An 18,227-nucleotide genomic window follows, 5' to 3' on the forward strand; every position below is an offset into this window, starting at 1 on the left:
GTTAGGATGCATAGGATGGGGAAGGAAATTGCAAGGGATGGACACAATTGAAATGTGGAGCTTATTAACTGCTATGTGGAGTAGGAAAGCTACTCCGGGTCTTTGATAAGTATATACCTATCAGGGCAGGGAGGTAGTTGTTAAGAGAGGGAGTGATGGTTTTCTAAAGACGTTGAAGCTCTTGTCAAGAGGAAGAAGAAGGCTTATGTGAGGACGAGGCATGAGGGCCTTCAGAGGGCCTTCAGAGTTATAAGTTAGCCAGAAAAGATCTAAAGAGAGGGCTAAGAAGTGTCAGGAGGGAACATGAGAAGTCGTTGGCAGATAGGATCAGGGAAAACCTAAAGACGTCTATAGATATATCAGGGTCAAAAGAAAAGACTAGAGGAAGAATAGAGCCAATCAAAGATAGTCGTGGAAAGTTGTGTGTGGAATCTGAGGGTATGGGGAAGCGCTTAATGAATACTTTTTGTCAGTATTCACATTGGAAAAGGGCAATGTAAGTGAGAATATGGAGATACAGGTGACAGGATTAAATGGGACTGAGGTTTACAAAGAGGAGGTTTTAGCAATTTTGGAAAATCTGACAATAGATAAGACCCCAGTGCTGATGGGATTTATCCTCGGATTCTCTGGGATGCCAGGGAGGAGATTGCAGAGCCTTTGGCATTGATCTTTATGTTATCATTATCGACAGGAATAGTGCCAGAAGTTTGGAGGATAGCAAATGTTGGCCCCTTGTTTAAGAAGGGAAATAGAGACAACCCTGGTAATTATGGACCAGTGAGCATTACTTTGATTGTGGGTAAGGTGTTGGAAAGTGTTAAAAGAGAGAGGATTTATAATCATCTGGAAAGGAATAATTTGATTAGGGATAGTCAACACAGTTTTGTGAAAAGCAGGTCGTGCCTCACAAACCTTATTGAGTTCTTTGAGAAGGTGCCAAAACAGGTGGATGAAGGTAAGGCAGGTGATGTGGTGTATAGGGACTACAGTAAGGCTTTTGATAAGGTTCCACACGGTAGGCTATTGCACAAAATAAGGAGTTTCGGGATTGAAGGTGATTTTGCAGTTTGGATTAGAAATTGGCTAGCTGAAAGAAAACAGAGGGTGGTTGATGGGAAATGTTCATCCTGGAGTTCAGTTACTAGTGGTGTGCCGCAAGGATCTGTTTTGGGGCCACTGCTGTTTGTCATTTTTATAAATGATCTGGAGATAGGCATAGGAGGGTGGGTTAGTAAATTTGCAGATGATACTACAGATAGTACTGAAGGATGTTGTGGGTTACAGAAGGACATAGAGAAGATGCAGAGCTGGGCTGAGAAGTGGCAAATTTGATGCAGAAAAGTGTGAGGTAGTTCACTCCGGAAGAAGTAACAGGAATGCAGAGTACTGGGCTAATGGTAAAATTCTTGGCAGTGGAGATGAATAGAGAGATCTCGGTGTCCAGGTGTATAAATCCCTGAAAGTTGTCACCCAGGTTGATAAGGTTGATATGGTGTGTTAGTAGGGGGATTGAGTTTCGGAGCCACAAGGTCATGCTTCAGCTGTACAAAACTCTGATAAGGCCACACTTGGAGTATTGCATATAGTTCTGGTCACTGCTTTATAGGAAGGATGTGGAAATTTTGAAAAGGGCTCAGAGAAGATTTACTAGGATGTTGCCTGGTATGAAGGGGAGGTTTTAGGAGGAAAGGCTGAGGGAACTGAGGCTGGTTTCATTGGAGAGAAGAAGATTGAGAGGTGACTTAATCGAGATGTATGAGATAATTGGAGGGTTAGATAAGATGGACAGTGAGAGCCATTTTCCTTGAATGGTGAAGGCTAACATGAGGAGACATAGCTTTAAATTGAGGGGTGATAGATTTAGAACAGATATCAGGGTAGTTTCTTTACTCAGAGAGTAGTAGGAGTGTGGAATAGCCTACCTGCAACAGTAGAGTCAAGATTAGAGCAGTGCTGGAAAAGCACAGTAGATCAGGCAGCCTCCAAGGAGCAGGAAAATCAATGTTTCGGGCAGGAGCCCGTTATCAGGAAGGATCCTGCCTGAAATGTCGATTTTCCTGCTCCTCGGATGCTGCCTGACCTGCTGGGCATTTCCAGCACCACTCTAATCTTGTCTCTGATCTCCAACAAATGCAGTCCTCACTTTTACCTGCCTGCAACAGTAATAGACTCGCAGACGTTAAGAGCTTTTAAATGAGCATTGCACATACATATGGATAATAGTGGAATGGTGTAGGTTAGATGGGCATTAGATTATTTTCACAGGTCGGTGCAACATCCGCTAAAGGGCCTGTGCTGTGCTGTAACATTCTATCTTCTATGTTCTGTTTCATTACAAAGGGTGAACACATAAAACAACACACACACACACACACAGATCTGGGCAGGACATCTTCAATTGTATCCCAATTCCTGGCAATGTGGGTGATTTCTTTAGGTGGTACAGTTGAAGGAACAAACTGGCTGATGTGGGCTCAGGTTTTGCAGAGACTGCAATGCCCAGCTACAGGAATATTGTCAGTTGTCAACAAACCTTCCTGACAGTACTCTGGTGGCACAACTACCTTGTGGATCACTGCCAAGTTCACGTTGGCAAGTCTGTGAGGAGGTGGAAGGTGGAGGGGATTGGAAGTGGAGGGAGGTGGCGTACAGAGGTAGCGTATTTAATTAAAACCAGAAAAGAACTGTGGATGCTGTAAATCACAACCAAATATAGAAATTGCTGGAAAAGCTCAGCAGGTCTGGCAGCATCTGTGGATAGAAATCAGAGTTAATGTTTCGGGTCACGTGACCCTTCCTCAGAATTGTGACCAAGAATTCAGTGAGACAGAGACACAATGGGATAAATGGGACACAAGCCGTTCAGTATTGGAGAGCAGAAGGTCAGGAGTGATAGTGACATTCTGAGGAAGGTCAATCGACCCAAACCGTTAACTCTTCTCTCCACTGCCAGAGCTCTTGAGCTTTCCTGGCTATTTCTGTTTTTGTCCCTCATTTTTAATGTCGGAGTTTTGAGGGACTGGATTCTGGATCAGGGGTCAGTGCGATCAGTCTGAGTTTGTTAGGCTGCAACCAAGGAAGCTCTATTTCTCACCTCCTTGTGGTCTTCAAGATTCCTGATAAAGCTTCCTGTAAAGCAGCCCGAGGGTTCTCTGTTTGCAGTACCACAGTACTCAGCCTCCATTAGCTGTGCTTATCTGACCACAGGCTCCAGGACTGGCCACCCAGTCACGGAAAAGACTAGGCATTTTCTCCTGTCGCTGTTACTGTTACTCTCCCTGACCTTAGTGAGTGTCCTTGCGAAGATGGTGGTGAGTTGCTTTCTTGAACTACTGCAGCACATGTCCTGGAGGTGGACATACAATGCCCTTAGGGAGGGAATTCACGATTTTGACCCAGTGACACTGAAGGAACAGCGATATATTTTGAAGGCAGGATGCTGATTGTCATGCAGGTAGTGGTGTTCCCATGTATCTGCAATGATTGTGGGTTTGGAAGGTGCTCTTTAAGGGTCTTTGATGAATTTCTGCAGTGTATCTTGGAGATAGCACACACTGCTGCTACTGAGTGTCTGTGGTGGAGGGAGTGGAATTTTGTGGATGTGGTGACAATCAAACAGGCTGCTTTCTCCTGGATGCTGTCAAGCTTCTTGAGTGTTTCACCCATCCAGGAAGTGGGGAATATTCCATCACACTCCTGACCTGCGCCTCGTAGATAGTGGACAGGTTCTGGGGAGTCAAGAAGTGAGTTACGTGCTGACCTGCCTCTGACCTGCTGTTGTAGCCACAATGTTTATATGTCGAGTACAGTACAGTTTCCAGTCAATGATGATAACTGCAGTCTGTTGATAGTGGATACTTCAGTAATGGTAACGCCACTGAACCTCAAGGGCGGTGGTTAGACTGTGTCTTATTGGTAATGATCATTGTCTGGCGTTTGTGTGGTCTGAATGTTATTTACCACTTTTCAGCTCAAAGCCTGGTCATGTCCAGATCTTACTGCATTTGAACATGGACTGCTTTAGTGTCTGAAGAGTTGTGAATGGTGCTTGTCATTGGGCAACCATCAGTTAGCATTCGCATGTATGACCTTATGAGTGAGGGTAGGGCATTGATGAAGCCTCTGAAGATGTTTGGTCTAGGACATTGCCCTGAGGAACTTCTGCAGAGATGCCATGGAGCTGAGATGACTGACCTCCAACAACCATAACCATCTTCCTGGATATTAAGTAGGACTCCAACTAGTGCAGAGTTTTCAATGCAGTTCCCATGAGCTGTAATTTTCCTAGAGCTCCTTGATGCTATAATTGATTAAAATCTGGCCTTAATGTCAAAGGCAGTCACTGTCACTTCAGCTGCAAACTTCAGGTCAGTCAACATAGCCATTCACAAGGTGCTATGTATGGCGAAGACCTTGTTCACCAAGTGAATGGAAATGGGAGGAGAGAGCTGATCCACAGGGTCAGCACTGGGAGAGGTAAGTGCAATGGGCTGGAGATTGGAAAGATTGCATCTTTCACAGCCTTCATCATCAAAACTAATCTAATCTAAACCATCAAACCCGAGAGTTGAGACACCCCCCTACATTGCTGGATTATTGTTGGGCGCTTCCGTGAGGAAGTGTATTGATGAACACAAGCTGATGAGGTACTGCTGAACTAATCTACTGGCTTTCTCGGAGGTGACAGACCACATGGTGAGTGGAGTGGTCTATTTGCTTAGATTAGCTTACTTACAGTGTGGAAACAGGCCCTTCAGCCCAATGAGTCCACACCAACCCTCTGAAGAGCAACCCACCCCTACGTTTACCCCTTCGCCAAACACTACAGGCAATTTAGCATGGCTAATTCACTTAACCTGCACATCTTTAGATTGTGGGAGGAAACCGGAGCAGACACTGGGAGAATGTGCACACAGACCGTTGCCTGAGGCGGGAATTGAACCCAGGTCTCTGGCACTGTGAGGCAGCAGTGCTAACTACTGTGCCACCATGCCGCCCACTTTCAGGGTATCACTTATCGAACACATTTCAAACACACGTACATTTCCAGCAACCACAGTTTGTTGTTTTAATGTTTTAGATTTCAGAGTCTGCCTGTATTTCCAGCACCATTTACCATTATTTCAACTCATGCTTTTGTCTGAAAAAGAAAGGACTCTGATAATGGTCCCCAAACAGCTGTGACTGAGAGAATGGGTGTGCAGCCTGTAAGTCAGGTTCTGATCTGCTTACACTGCCAAATGGGGCCGACAGTTGAGGCCTCCATTTTCCCAGATTCAAATGTACCATTGGCAAAGTCCAATTTTTGTTGATTTGTAAGATTCTGCTGCTGTCTTTCTGTATGTTGAGCGAGGGAGCCATGGTTTACTAAAGAAGTTGAATATCTTGTCAAGAGGAAGAAGACGACTTATGTTAGGATGAGACATGAAGGCTCAGTTAGGGCGCCTGAGAGTTACAACTTAGCAGGAAAGACCTAAAGGGAGAGCTAAGAAGAGCAGGCAGGATCAAGAAAAACACTAAAACTTTATATAGGTATGTCAGGAATAAAAGAATGACTAAAGAAAGATTAGGGCAATCAAGGACAGTAGTGGGAAGTTGTGTATGGAGTCTGAGGAGATAGGGGAAGTGCTAAATGAATATTTTTCGTAACTATTCACATCGGAAAAAGGCAATGTGGTCAAGGAGAGTGCTGAGATACAGGCTACTAGACTAGACAGGATTGAGGTTCACAAAGAGGTGGTGTTAGGAATTCTGGAAAGTGTGAAAGTTGTTATGTCCTCTGGGCCGGATGGGATTTATCCTTACATTCTCTGGGAAGCCAGGGAAGAGATTGCAGAACCTTTGGCTTTGATCTTTATGTCGTCATTGTCTACAGGAATATTGCCAGAAGACTGGAGGATAACAAATATTGTCCCCTTGTTTAAGAAGGGGAATAGAAACAACCCTGGAAATTATAGACCTGTGAACCTTACTTCGGTTATAGGTAAAGCGTTGGAAAAGGTTATAAGAGACAGGATTTATAATCAACTAGAGAGGAATCAGTTGATTAGGAATAGTCAACACGGTTTTGTGAAGGATAGATCTTGCCTCACGAACCTTATTGAGTTCTTTGAGATGGTGACCAAACAGATGGGTGAGAGTAAAGTGACTGATGTGGTGTGTATGGAGGAGAAAGTGAGGTCTGAGATGCTGGAGATCAGAGCTGAAAATGTGTTGCTGGAAAAGCGCAGCAGGTCAGGCAGCATCCAAGGAACTGGAAATTCGATGTTTCGGGCATAAGCCTGATCCATTTTCAGTGGTGTGTATGGATTATGGTAAGGTGTTTGATAAGGTTCCCCATGGTAGGCTATTGCACAAAATACAGAGGCATGGGATTGAAGGTAATTTAACAGTTTGGATCAGAAATTGGCTACATGAAAAAAAACAGAAGGTGGTGGTTGACGGAAATGTTCATCCTGGCGTTCAGTTACTAATGGTGTACCACAAGGATCTGTTTTGGGTCCACTACTGCTTGTCATTTTTATATATGACCTGGATGAGGGTGTAGAAGGATGGATTAGTAAATTTGCGGATGACACTAAGGAGGATAGTGCTAAAAGATGTTGCAGGTTACAAAGGGACACAGATAAGCTGCAGAGCTGGGCTGTGAGGTGATTCACTTTGGGAATGATCAGAACTTTATGCAATTCTCCAAGTGTGGCTGCACCAGAGTTTTGTACAGCTGCAGCATAACCTTGTGCACCTTTCTGGTTATTGACTCTCTGGTCACCTGGAGCACTCTCTGTAAACTGTGTGCAGCTCAGAGTTGCCCGTGAATGAGGTTTTATCATTTCCATCTTGTAAAATCTGTAAACTATCAGAGGTTACGGGGTCTCTCTTTATTTAAGTACTGCAAAAAGATCTGTTTTTACACGGACACCAGCATGCAAGAAACCACGGCCTCTCATTCCGACACTTACTGCCTGACTGTCACACCTGCTGTAGACAGCATTTTCAACCCTTGCTCATTGAGAGGCTGATCCCAGGGTGTCCTCACTCGCCCGCTCTGTCTGATCCATTCACCCACCTGAGAACTGAATCCTAGATCTTGCAGTCAGACTGAGAAATCCTTTTTGTTGTATCTGTTATGAACACAGCTAAATATGTGCCCCATAAACTGAAATTAAGAAGAGAATGCACATCTTGTTGCACCTCTTTATTGAATAGTGTATCTTGCCACCCAGACAGTAGGGAAAATGTGGAATCTGCTACCACCGGGAGCTATTAAGGCAAGTGATACACAGCACTGAAAGGGAGGTTTCAATACACTGGGATAATATGGCACGCACCGGGATGGCATGACACTCACCAGGATAGCACGGCCCACACCAGGATAGCGCAGTACACAGGGGACAGTGTGGCACACAATGGGATAGCATGGCACGCACCGGGATAGCGCAGGACACACCGGGATAGCGCAGGTCACACCGGGATAGCGTGACACACACACGGGGATAGCGCGGGACACAGCAGGATAGTGTGGCACGCAGTGGGATAGCACAGGACACACTGGGTAGTGCGGCACACAGCGGGATAGCATGGCACACACCGGGATAGCACAGAACACACCAGGGTAGCACAGGACACACTGGGTAGTGCGGCACACACCAGGTTAACACAGCGCTCACTGGGATAGCATGGCACATGCAAGGATAGCTTGGCACACATCAGGATAGTGTGGCACATACCGGGAAAGTACGATATGCGCCAAGATAGCATAGCACATAACCAGGATAGATCAACACACACTGCGATAGTGTGTCACACACCGGGATAGTGCAGTGCACAGCAGGATAGTGAGGTACATACCAGGATAACACGGCTCACACCAGAATAGCACAGCACATACTGGGATAGCATGGAACACACGGGTTGGTAGGACACACCACGACCGACACACACTGGAATAACTAACACCAAGATAGGCACAAGGAGCCCTTCTGAGGAAGAGTCATCGGATCCAAAACGTTAACTAACACGGATTCTGATTTCTCTTCACAGATGCTGCCAGATCTTCTGAGCTTTTCCAGCAATTTCTGTTTTTGTTTCTGATTGACAGCATCTGCAGTTATTTCAGTTTTTATTTAGGATAGACACACACACACAGGGGTACATACCCCCAGGGATACATACACACACCCTCCTATGTTAATAGAACAAAATGAAGAGAGTGGGTGGAGGCCTATTTACGTTGGTATTCACTCGCTTGGCTGAATGGTCTGTTTCTATACTGTTAAAACCTAATGGAACTCTGTTCAATCTGCACTTCATTGATCCACATTCCTCTCCGTGTTAGAGGAAATCCATCAGTAGCTCTCATCTGTTTATGGAATTCTCTTTAGATTTTCATAGACAGGTTCAGCTGATACTGCGCACTGTTGCTCAGGTTTGGGCTTCAGTGTACTATCAGAGCGCTCGGGTGTTTGACTGGATCTCTGCTCTTGCTTCGTGTCCAGGGCTTGGCTCTGCGTAACATTGACATACACGGCCTCACTGACGTTACTATATACCTGAAGAAAACAAGAAGGTAGATTTCAAATAAAACTCGCTCATCATTGGGCAAATCCCCTTTTTGAAACTTTCTCCATACCTCCCCTCACATGCATGGAATTGTTTTGTGGCCCAGTTTCATGAGCTGTCCTGTGCTGCATCTCAAGATAGAGCAGTAGACAATCAACCTTACTGCTCCTGTAGCTGCCCTCACCTCCCTTACCTGCCCCACAAGTCCTGGTCGAAATCCCATCATTCCCTCCATATCGTTTCTCTCCATCCAAAACCTGCCAGGTTCATTTTTGAAACAAATGATGGAGTCTACCACAGAGAGACTCAATCTGTGACAGTCAGCCCTGGAATTACAGAATTGCAGGAGGCCTTTCAGCTCATTGTGTCTCTGTCAGTTCTTTGAAAGAATTATATAATTAACCTCACTCCTCTCCTCTTTCCCAGACTGTCCCACAGTTGTTTTCTTTTTAGGTCATTATTCAATTTCCCTTTGGAAAATCAACATTCCTTTAGTCCACTGATCCTTCTCCGATAAAAACAATTTCTCCATATTAGCTTTATCAAACCTGTCACTGTTTGGAACACCTCTATTAAATTATCCCCTTCAGCTTCTTGCATTCTAAGTAGAATTGTCCAGTGTCTCCAGTCTCTACCTCCTCTCTGGCACCAAACTAGTTTGGAACTAAACAACTCTGCAGTGGCATCAGGACCTTGGCAAAGTAGTCTAGGAGTAGAACTGGATATACTTGAAGAGGAGGAGGAGAAAGAGAAATTCTTTGCTAAACTTGAGAAAAGGAGCTTCAACTACAATTCAAAACTGAACAAAGAACTTGAATCCACAGATTCAATATCTCTGGCTACTATGATGTGGAGATGCTGGTGTTGGACTGGAATGTACAAAGTTAAAAAGCACACAACACCAGGTTATAGTCCAACAGGTTTAATTAGAAGCACTAGCTTTTTTGCTTCCAATTAAACCTGTTGGACTATTACCTGGTGTTGTGTGATTTTTAACTCTGGCTACTATGAATCAGTAAGAATATTCTCTAAGGGGAACTGCAAATATTCTGCCACTATACGAGACTTGGAGTGTTATCCCACAAGTGTTCTTTGTACGACGATAAGGTGCAGGAACAGCATTTGACCATGAAGCCTGTGAGTCTGTTCCGCCATTCAGTGGTTGATCTAATAATCTTCGATTCCACTTACCTGCCTTTTCTCCTTACAACACTTGATTCTTTGACTGATTAAAAAAAGTGTCTGTTTCAGCACTGAACATATGAATGAGTTAGCCTTGCCAGCCCTTTGCAGTGAAGAATGCCATAGTGTCACCACCTTTCAAAGTGAATAGATACCTGTAGATCTCTGTCTTACTCCTCACTGTGAGACTATGCCGTCTGGTCCTAAACTGTCCCTCAAGGGGAAACAACTTCTCTGCACCTACTTGTCAAATCCCAAATGTATCATTTATTTCAATAAGGTCTCTTTCTTCTCAAGTCTAATGAGTGGAGGCCCACACCTACTGACCTCTCTGTGTAAGGAACTCTCTGCACACCGGTGATCTATCCAGTGAACCTTCACTCATCTTTCTCAACTTGTATATCTTTTTTGGAAGTATGTTTTTGTTTGAATAAGGTGACCAGACTATGCAAAGCATTTTAGGTCTGGTCTATCTAGTACTGTGTATATTTTTATTCATGACTGTACTATTTTCATACCCTTTTACATAAAGGCCAACATTTCCCTTTGCTATTATTTGTTGAACTTGGAAGCTAGTTTTTTGTGATTTTATGCGTGAGGACCCAGAATGAGGGCAGCACTGTGGCTCAATGGTGAGCACTGCTGCCTCACAGCGCCAGTGACCCAGGTTCAATTCCAGCCTCGGGCAATTGTCTGAGTGGATTTTGTACATTCTCCCAGCTTGTGTGTGGGTTTCCTCCCACAACCCAAAAATGTGCAGGTTAGGTGAATTGGCCATGGTAAATTTCCCATTAGCATTCAGGGATTTTTAGGTTAGGCATTAGTCAGGGGAAAAGTAGAGTAATCGACGATGCCCTCCACCGCATCTCCTCCACTTCCCGCTCCCCCGCCCTTGAGCCCCGCTCCTCCAACCGCCACCAAGACAGAACCCCACTGGTTCTCACCTACCACCCCACCAACCTGCGCATACAACGTATTATCCGCCGCCATTTCCGCCACCTCCAAACGGACCCCACCACCAAGGATATATTTCCCTCCCCTCCCCTATCAGCGTTCCGCAAGGACCACTCCCTTCGTGACTCCCTTGTCAGATCCACACCCCCCACCAACCCAACCTCCACCCCCGGCACCTTCCCCTGCAACCGCAGGAAATGTAAAACTTGCGCCCACACCTCCACACTCACTTCCCTCCAAGGCCCCAAGGGATCCTTCCATATCCGCCACAAGTTCACCTGTACCTCCACACACATCATCTATTGCATCCGCTGCACCCGATGTGGCGTCCTCTATATTGGTGAGACAGGCCGCTTACTTGCGGAACGCTTCAGAGAACACCTCTGGGCCGCCCGAACCAACCAACCCAATCACCCCGTGGCTCAACACTTTAACTCCCCCTCCCACTCCACCGAGGACATGCAGGTCCTTGGACTCCTCCACCGGCAGAACACAACTACACGACGGCTGGAGGAGGAGCGCCTCATCTTCCGCCTGGGAACCCTCCAACCACAAGGTATGAATTCAGATTTCTCCAGCTTCCTCATTTCCCCTCCCCCCACCTTGTCTCAGTCGGTTCCCTCAACTCAGCACCGCCCTCCTAACCTGCAATCCTCTTCCTGACCTCTCCGCCCCCACCCCACTCCGGCCTATCACCCTCACCATGACCTCCTTCCACCTATCCCACCTCCATCGCCCCTCCCCCTAGTCCCTCCTCCCTACCTTTTATCTCAGCCTGCTTGGCTCTCTCTCTTATTCCTGATGAAGGGCTTATGCTCGAAACGTCGAATTCTCTATTCCTGAGATGCTGCCTAACCTGCTGTGCTTTGACCAGCAACACATTTGCAGCAGTAATCATAATAGGGGAATGGGTCTGGGTGGGATACTCTTCAGAGGGTCGGTGTGGACTGGTTGGGCCAAATGGTCTGTTTCCACACTGTAAGGTTTCTATGATTCTACTCCAAAACATTGACACCTTACTAAAACTGTGATGCCCAGATTGGAGCTAACTACTTCTGAGCTAACAATTTATAAATCTTTAATGTAACTTTCCACATTTACCATCCTAAACCTAAGGATCCCATACACTTCGATAACAATCTCCCAAACTATGTTAAAAGCAAAATGCTGCAGATGCTGGAAATCTAAAATGAATACAGAGAATGCTGGAGAAACTCAGCAGGGCTGACAGCATCTGTGGAGAGAGGAACAGAGTTAATCAGAGGAGCCCATGAAGAATAGTCATATTGGATTGAAACGTTAACGCTGTCTCTCTCACTCTCTCCCTCTCTCCCTCTTTTCCCACCCCCCACCCCCACCCTGAACCTGCTGAATTCCTCCAGCATTCTCTGTATTTATTTCTAACGTATGATAGTCTGGTTCAACGCCTGACAAAGGATCCTGTGGTTATTTACTCTGTCTGACCACAAGTAATCTCCATCTCAGAAGGACAGCACTTCCCAGAGCACAGTGTTGGAGATTAACAAGGTTCTCAAACAAGTCAAGAAATAGAGAGAGTAAGAAAACACTTTTTCTTCAATAAAAGCCCAAACTGGAAAATGAAACAGCCTTGTGTTAGGGTTTAGTTCTGGGATGTTGGCAATGCTGTTTAGGGGGTAATATTAGCACCTCTCTACTTGCCCTGAGGTGATGATTAACTCCCATGTTGAGCCACTGCAGTGCTGGTTGTAATAACAGCCATGTATGTTTACCTTTACAGAGTTGAGAGTGTAGTGCTGGAAAAGCACAGCAGGTCAGGCAGCATCCGAGGAGCAGGAGAATCGGTGTTTCAGGCATAAGCCCTTCTTCCTGATGAAGGGCTTATGCCCGAAATGTCAATTCTTCTGCTCCTCGGATGCTGCCAGACCTGCTGTGCTTTTCCAGCACTACACGTTCAACTCTGATCTCGAGCATCTGCAATCCTCACATTCTCCTGTTATTACAGAGCACTGCTTTGATCTGCCATCTCAGTTAAGGACCAACCACATAAACATTGGAAATGAATTTATGTTCCTCAAGTCCTTCATTCTGTGAACATTGGTGGTGCGTCTGGAGGGAAATGTAGACTGGGATCAGACTCAAACTCTTGCTCTAGACTGTGGTCAATCCCAGATTCTCACTCTAGACCAAGATCAGACATCGATTCTCGCTCCAGGCTGGAATCAGACATGGATTCTTACTCGAGACTGGGATCAACTTTGAACTCTCAATCCAGACTATTGTCAGTCCTGGACTCTCATTCCAGACAGGGATAAGACATGGATTCTCGCTCTAGACTGGGATCAGTCTTGGACTCTTGTGCCAGACCAGAATCTGAGACGGACTCTCATTCTAGATTGGGATCCTCTGTTGTAGACCTGAAGGAATTGCTACTCACAGGCTGCTCTCCCAAACTACGCTTCTTCCTTTGTTCACCTTGTTTTGGACTTTAAAAGTTTCAAAAGCAATTCCAAATGAAATATTTTTGAAAGGCTGAATTGATGAGCAGAGGGACTGGTACATTGTCATTCAGAGTTCCCGGGTTTTATTTAAAAGACATTTGGACAAGTACATGGATAGGAAATGTTTAGATGGATATGGGCCAAATGCAGGAAATTGGAAGTGTTTAGTTTTGGAAATCGCTTTCAGCATGAACCAGCTGGACCGAAGGCACTGTTTCCTTGCTGTATGACGCTGTGACTCGATGGGATCAGACCTAGACTCTTGCTCCAGACCAGGATCAGTCCCGGACTCTCACTGTAGACTGGGATTGGTCCTGAACTCTTGCTCTGGATTGGAATCATTCTGGAACTCTTACTGTAGACTGCACTCAGTCCTGGACTCTTGCTCTAGACTGGGACCAGACATGGACTTTCACTCTTGACTGGGATCAGTCTCAGACTCTCGCTGTGGACTGGGATCAAACCCAGGCTTTTGCTTTAGACAGGGATCAGTCCTGGACTTCGGCTCTAAACCAGGTTCAATCCTGGACTGTTGCTCCAGATAAGCATTACTCCTGTACTCTCATCCCAGATTGGAATGGTCTTACTGTAGCGGGTTTTACTGGGAGCTCGAGTGTATTCTCTGACCTGATGCTAGACAGGAAGCAGCAACATCTCTACAGGTGTTTTGAAGTGGTGAAGTGGGAGAATGGAGCAGTACCTGCAAGAAAAATGAGTCTTAAACAAACCACAATGGAATAGTATTGAACAAAACTTACAGGTGCGTCTGGATTCTCAAACCCTGTAGCCTAGAGGAGAGAGAGCAGCCAGTTAGATTCTCACAGGTGAAGCTGAACTATAAGACTCATTAGCATAACATCCTAAAACAAAAGCAAAGCAACTTCTTACATCTTAGCATTCAGAAACCACCCAGTGCCCCAGGGAAAGGTAGGAGTTACCGAGGGAGGTAAACAGAGGGACAATCCAGTCTCCCAAAAAATACTCTGATGTAAGCTGTGTTATGTCATGATAATTTTTACAAAGTTTGGATTTTAAAGATTAGATTATTTACAGTATGGAAACAGGCCCTTTGGCCCAACAAGTCCACAATGACTCTCCAAAGAGCGACCCACCCAGACCCATTCCCCTAAACTAGTGACATTTGCCTATCTTTTGTGAAGGAATTTAAAGATTAACTAAGTCTGTATTTCCACAACCATGACCTTTGAAAATGCATATGCCTCCTTGAGTATTAATGGAAATTTGTTTATACTATGGGGGTTTAAGAGCGTAGTAAGAAAATATTAAGCTGTTAGTTTAGTCGAGTCTATGATGAAACTTTTAAAGATTGATTCTAATCTAATAAGTGAGATAACAATCTAAACATCAGGTCATAGACAGAGAACACAGGGGGCTAACACCTTCAACATATTGTCTAGCTATCAACATTGTTAGCAGCTAACCCGAGAATGCAACTTTAAAAAGAAGGGTTTTGTGATTTACACATGAAAGAACTGAAACTATCACTGTATTCTAACAGATGAAAGGCTTAACAATCAATTTTTGAATGTATAATTTCAGTTACATCACACTGCAAATTTTTGCTATAAATTCTGTGTTACGATAGCCCTCCACTATCACCTGATGAAGGAGCGTCGCTCCAAAAGCTAGTGAGCTTCCAATTAAACCTGTTGGACTATAACCTGGTGTTGTGTGATTTTTAACTACGACTGGGAGTGTTTGTTTAGAAACTTCTGTGATTTTTCAAAACTGTGAAGGTAAAATATCTCAGAAAGATACAACTAAGCAGAAACAGTTAAGTGAAACACACAAATTTGGTAGAGAAGGTAAATGTGCTTGGTTTCTGAGCTGATCTAATGTGTTGGGGAAGACATGGAATTTTGTGCATTATATTTTGAGAGCTTTGTTTAATGTATTTCTTATGTTTACTTCGCGTAATAAACTTGTATTTTATTGTGAAACTGAATTTGCAGGCTTGTGTTTAAGTTGTGTTTATGGGCAGCACGGTGGCACAGTGGTTAGCACTGCTGCCTCACAGCGCCAGAGACCTGGGTTCAATTCCCGCCTCAGGCGACTGACTGTGTGGAGTTTGTACGTTCTCCCCATGTCTGCGTGGGTTTCCTCCGGGTGCTCCGGTTTCCTCCCACAGTCTAAAGATGTGCGGGTCAGGTGAATTGGCCATGCTAAATTACCCCTAGTGTTAAGTAGGGGGTAAATGTAGGGGGATGGGTGGGTTACGCTTCGGCGGGTCGGTGTGGACTTGTTGGGCTGAAGGGCCTGTTTCCACACTGTAAGTAATCTAATCTTAAAGGCATGCTTAATTTATAAAAAAAAATCTATCAAGAAAGATCATTGAGGCTCTTGATGACTCACCCAATTGAAGAGAGATCTGTCTCTATTTTAATGAGATTGGCAAATGGGAATGCTGAACATAAATGAGTTGTGGTGAACCTTACTGCACTGATATTAAAAACTGCGTTGAAGGCTGCTAAGAGTTTTTGGAAGCATATTTCTAAATGTTTTAAATGTAGATCATTTGAAATCTGTTACTAAGTGAGTTTGCAGATAAATTGAGTACAGAAACGAAAGCAGGTTCTTGTAAGGAAGTCCTGCTTAGAATGATTGTTGACCATTTCAAATGAGGAAAAGGAAAACCTTGAGATGCTACAAATATAACTATCTAAAAGAATTAGAAATGAAAATATAAACTTGTCTTAGAGAGAGAGAAAGGAAAATTTAAAAATTGGAGTTATTTAAAAAAACGCAGGAGAGAGAAAAACAGAAACTAACAGAATACCTGAACTCCAAAGATTCAGGGAAGTTAGACAGCATGCATTGGCCATAAACATGCTTAGCACAAATAAAGGAGGTGATAACTCATATTAATGCCTAAGTTTACCAAGGATGAAATTAAGGGATATTTCATCTTATCTCATATAAGAAGATAGCTGGATGGATGAAATAGCTGAAAGGAAAACCTGTTTACCTTTCAGAAGAGATAGAGGTTACTGGCTGTTCTGATCATTTTATTTTGAAAGGAGGGGCATTTTCTTGCATTTCAAATCGTGTAAGAAACTAATAAAGATGCTTTGAGACACAATAGCATGCCAGTGACTAATGCTGCCTACTCTTTGTCTTCATCAGGGAGCAATACAAGAGAAAATACAAACCCATCTCATCATATAGAGTTGGATTAAAGAGAAGTCATATTTATAGTAGTGAAATAAATCCATATAGAAGGGCTTGATTCTATTTTGAGAAATGATCTGGCATGTTAAAAATATTAACCTTACTGAGAATGGTGGTAGAGCCAGTAGAGATACAAGAAACTGAAATGTTACGGGAGGTACATCTGGATTGTCCTCTGACTGTGTTACGACTAGATCTCAGACCCATGGAATTAGGCATGAAGATGAAGAGTCTATGAATCAGGGATATGGTTTGTAAATTCAGTTATCAAATACATTGTTTTGCAATGGAACTAAAAAGGAAGAAGGTAAAGGGACTGGGGGGCTATGTTTATCCCAGCTTCTTAAATAGAAATGAAGGGTAATACTAAACAGCTTACTGAGAAAATTAGTCAGAATCTGAGTGATATTCTTTGAAAGACAAAGTACTAATGAGAAATTGGCGATCACCTCAAAGACCAGCTGATAAGGAACAAGCAGAGGTCTATCAGATGGCAGATCCATCTGAGTATCATAATTAAATATTATGAGTAGCTCACAAAACTTAAATCCCAGATCAGTTGGTCATTATGAAGACACAGGCTAAATTACTGAAACATTTTGATTGCTCAGGATTGCATAAAAGTGTGGTCAAACTTTGCCAGTTATGCAGGTCAGTATAAGAAAACTTCAACCCTCAGTTAAAGTTGTTCCTTTGTTTCTGGACCAGCATTTGAAGAACCATTTAAAGTCATAGAGAGATATACAGCATGGAAACAGACCCTTCAGTCCACCTCATTCATGCTGACCAGATATCCCAAGTCAATCTAGTCCCATCTGCCAGCACCAAGCACATATCCCTCTAAACCCTTCCAATCATATATCCATCCTGATACCTTTTAAATGTTGCAATTGTACTAGCCTCCATCATTTCCTCTGGCAGCTCATTCCATAGACGCACCACCCTCAGCATGAAAAAGTTGCCTCTTAGGTCTCTTTTATATCTTTCCCCTCTCACCCTAAACCTATGCCCTCTAGTTCTGGACTCCCCCACTCCAAGGAAAAGACTTTGTCTATTTACCCTATCCATGCCCCTCATGATTTTATAAACCTCTGTAAGGTCACCCCTCAGGCTCCGACACTCCAGGGAAAACAGCCCCAGCCTATTTAATCTCTCCCTATAGCTCAACTCCTCCAACCCTGGAAACATCCTTGCAAATCCTTTCTGAACCCTTTCAGAACAACATCCTTCTGATAGAAAGGACCAGAATTGCACACAATATTCTAACAGTGACCTAACCAATGTCCTGTACAGCTGCAACATGACCTCCCAACTCCTGTACTCAATACTCTGACCAATAAAGAAAAGCATACCAAAAGCCTTTTTCACTATCCTATCTACCTGTGATTCTACTTTCAAGGAGCTATGAACCTGCACTCCAAGATCTCTTTGTTCAGCAACACTCCCTAGGACCTTACCATTAAGTATATAAGTCCTGCTAAGATTTGCTTTCCCAAAATGCATCACCTCACATTTATCTGAATTAAACTCCATCTGCCACCCCTCAACCCATTGACTCATCTGATCAAAATCTCGTTGTAATCAGAGGTAACCTTTTTCACTGTCCACTTCACCTCTAACTTTGGTGTCATCTGCAAACTTACTAACTACACCTCTTAAAGCTGATATCCAAATCATTTATATAAATGATGAAAAGTAGTGGACCCAGCACCGATCCTTGTGGCGCTCCACTGGACACAGGCCTCCAGTCTGAAAAACAACCCTCCACCACCACCCTCTGTCTTCTACCTTTGAGCCAGTTCTGTATCCAAATGGTTAATTCTCCCTTTATTCTGTGAGATCTAACCTTGTTAACCAGTC

Source organism: Hemiscyllium ocellatum, chromosome 43 (genome assembly GCF_020745735.1).
Source record: "Hemiscyllium ocellatum isolate sHemOce1 chromosome 43, sHemOce1.pat.X.cur, whole genome shotgun sequence".
Classification (NCBI taxonomy): domain Eukaryota; kingdom Metazoa; phylum Chordata; class Chondrichthyes; order Orectolobiformes; family Hemiscylliidae; genus Hemiscyllium; species Hemiscyllium ocellatum.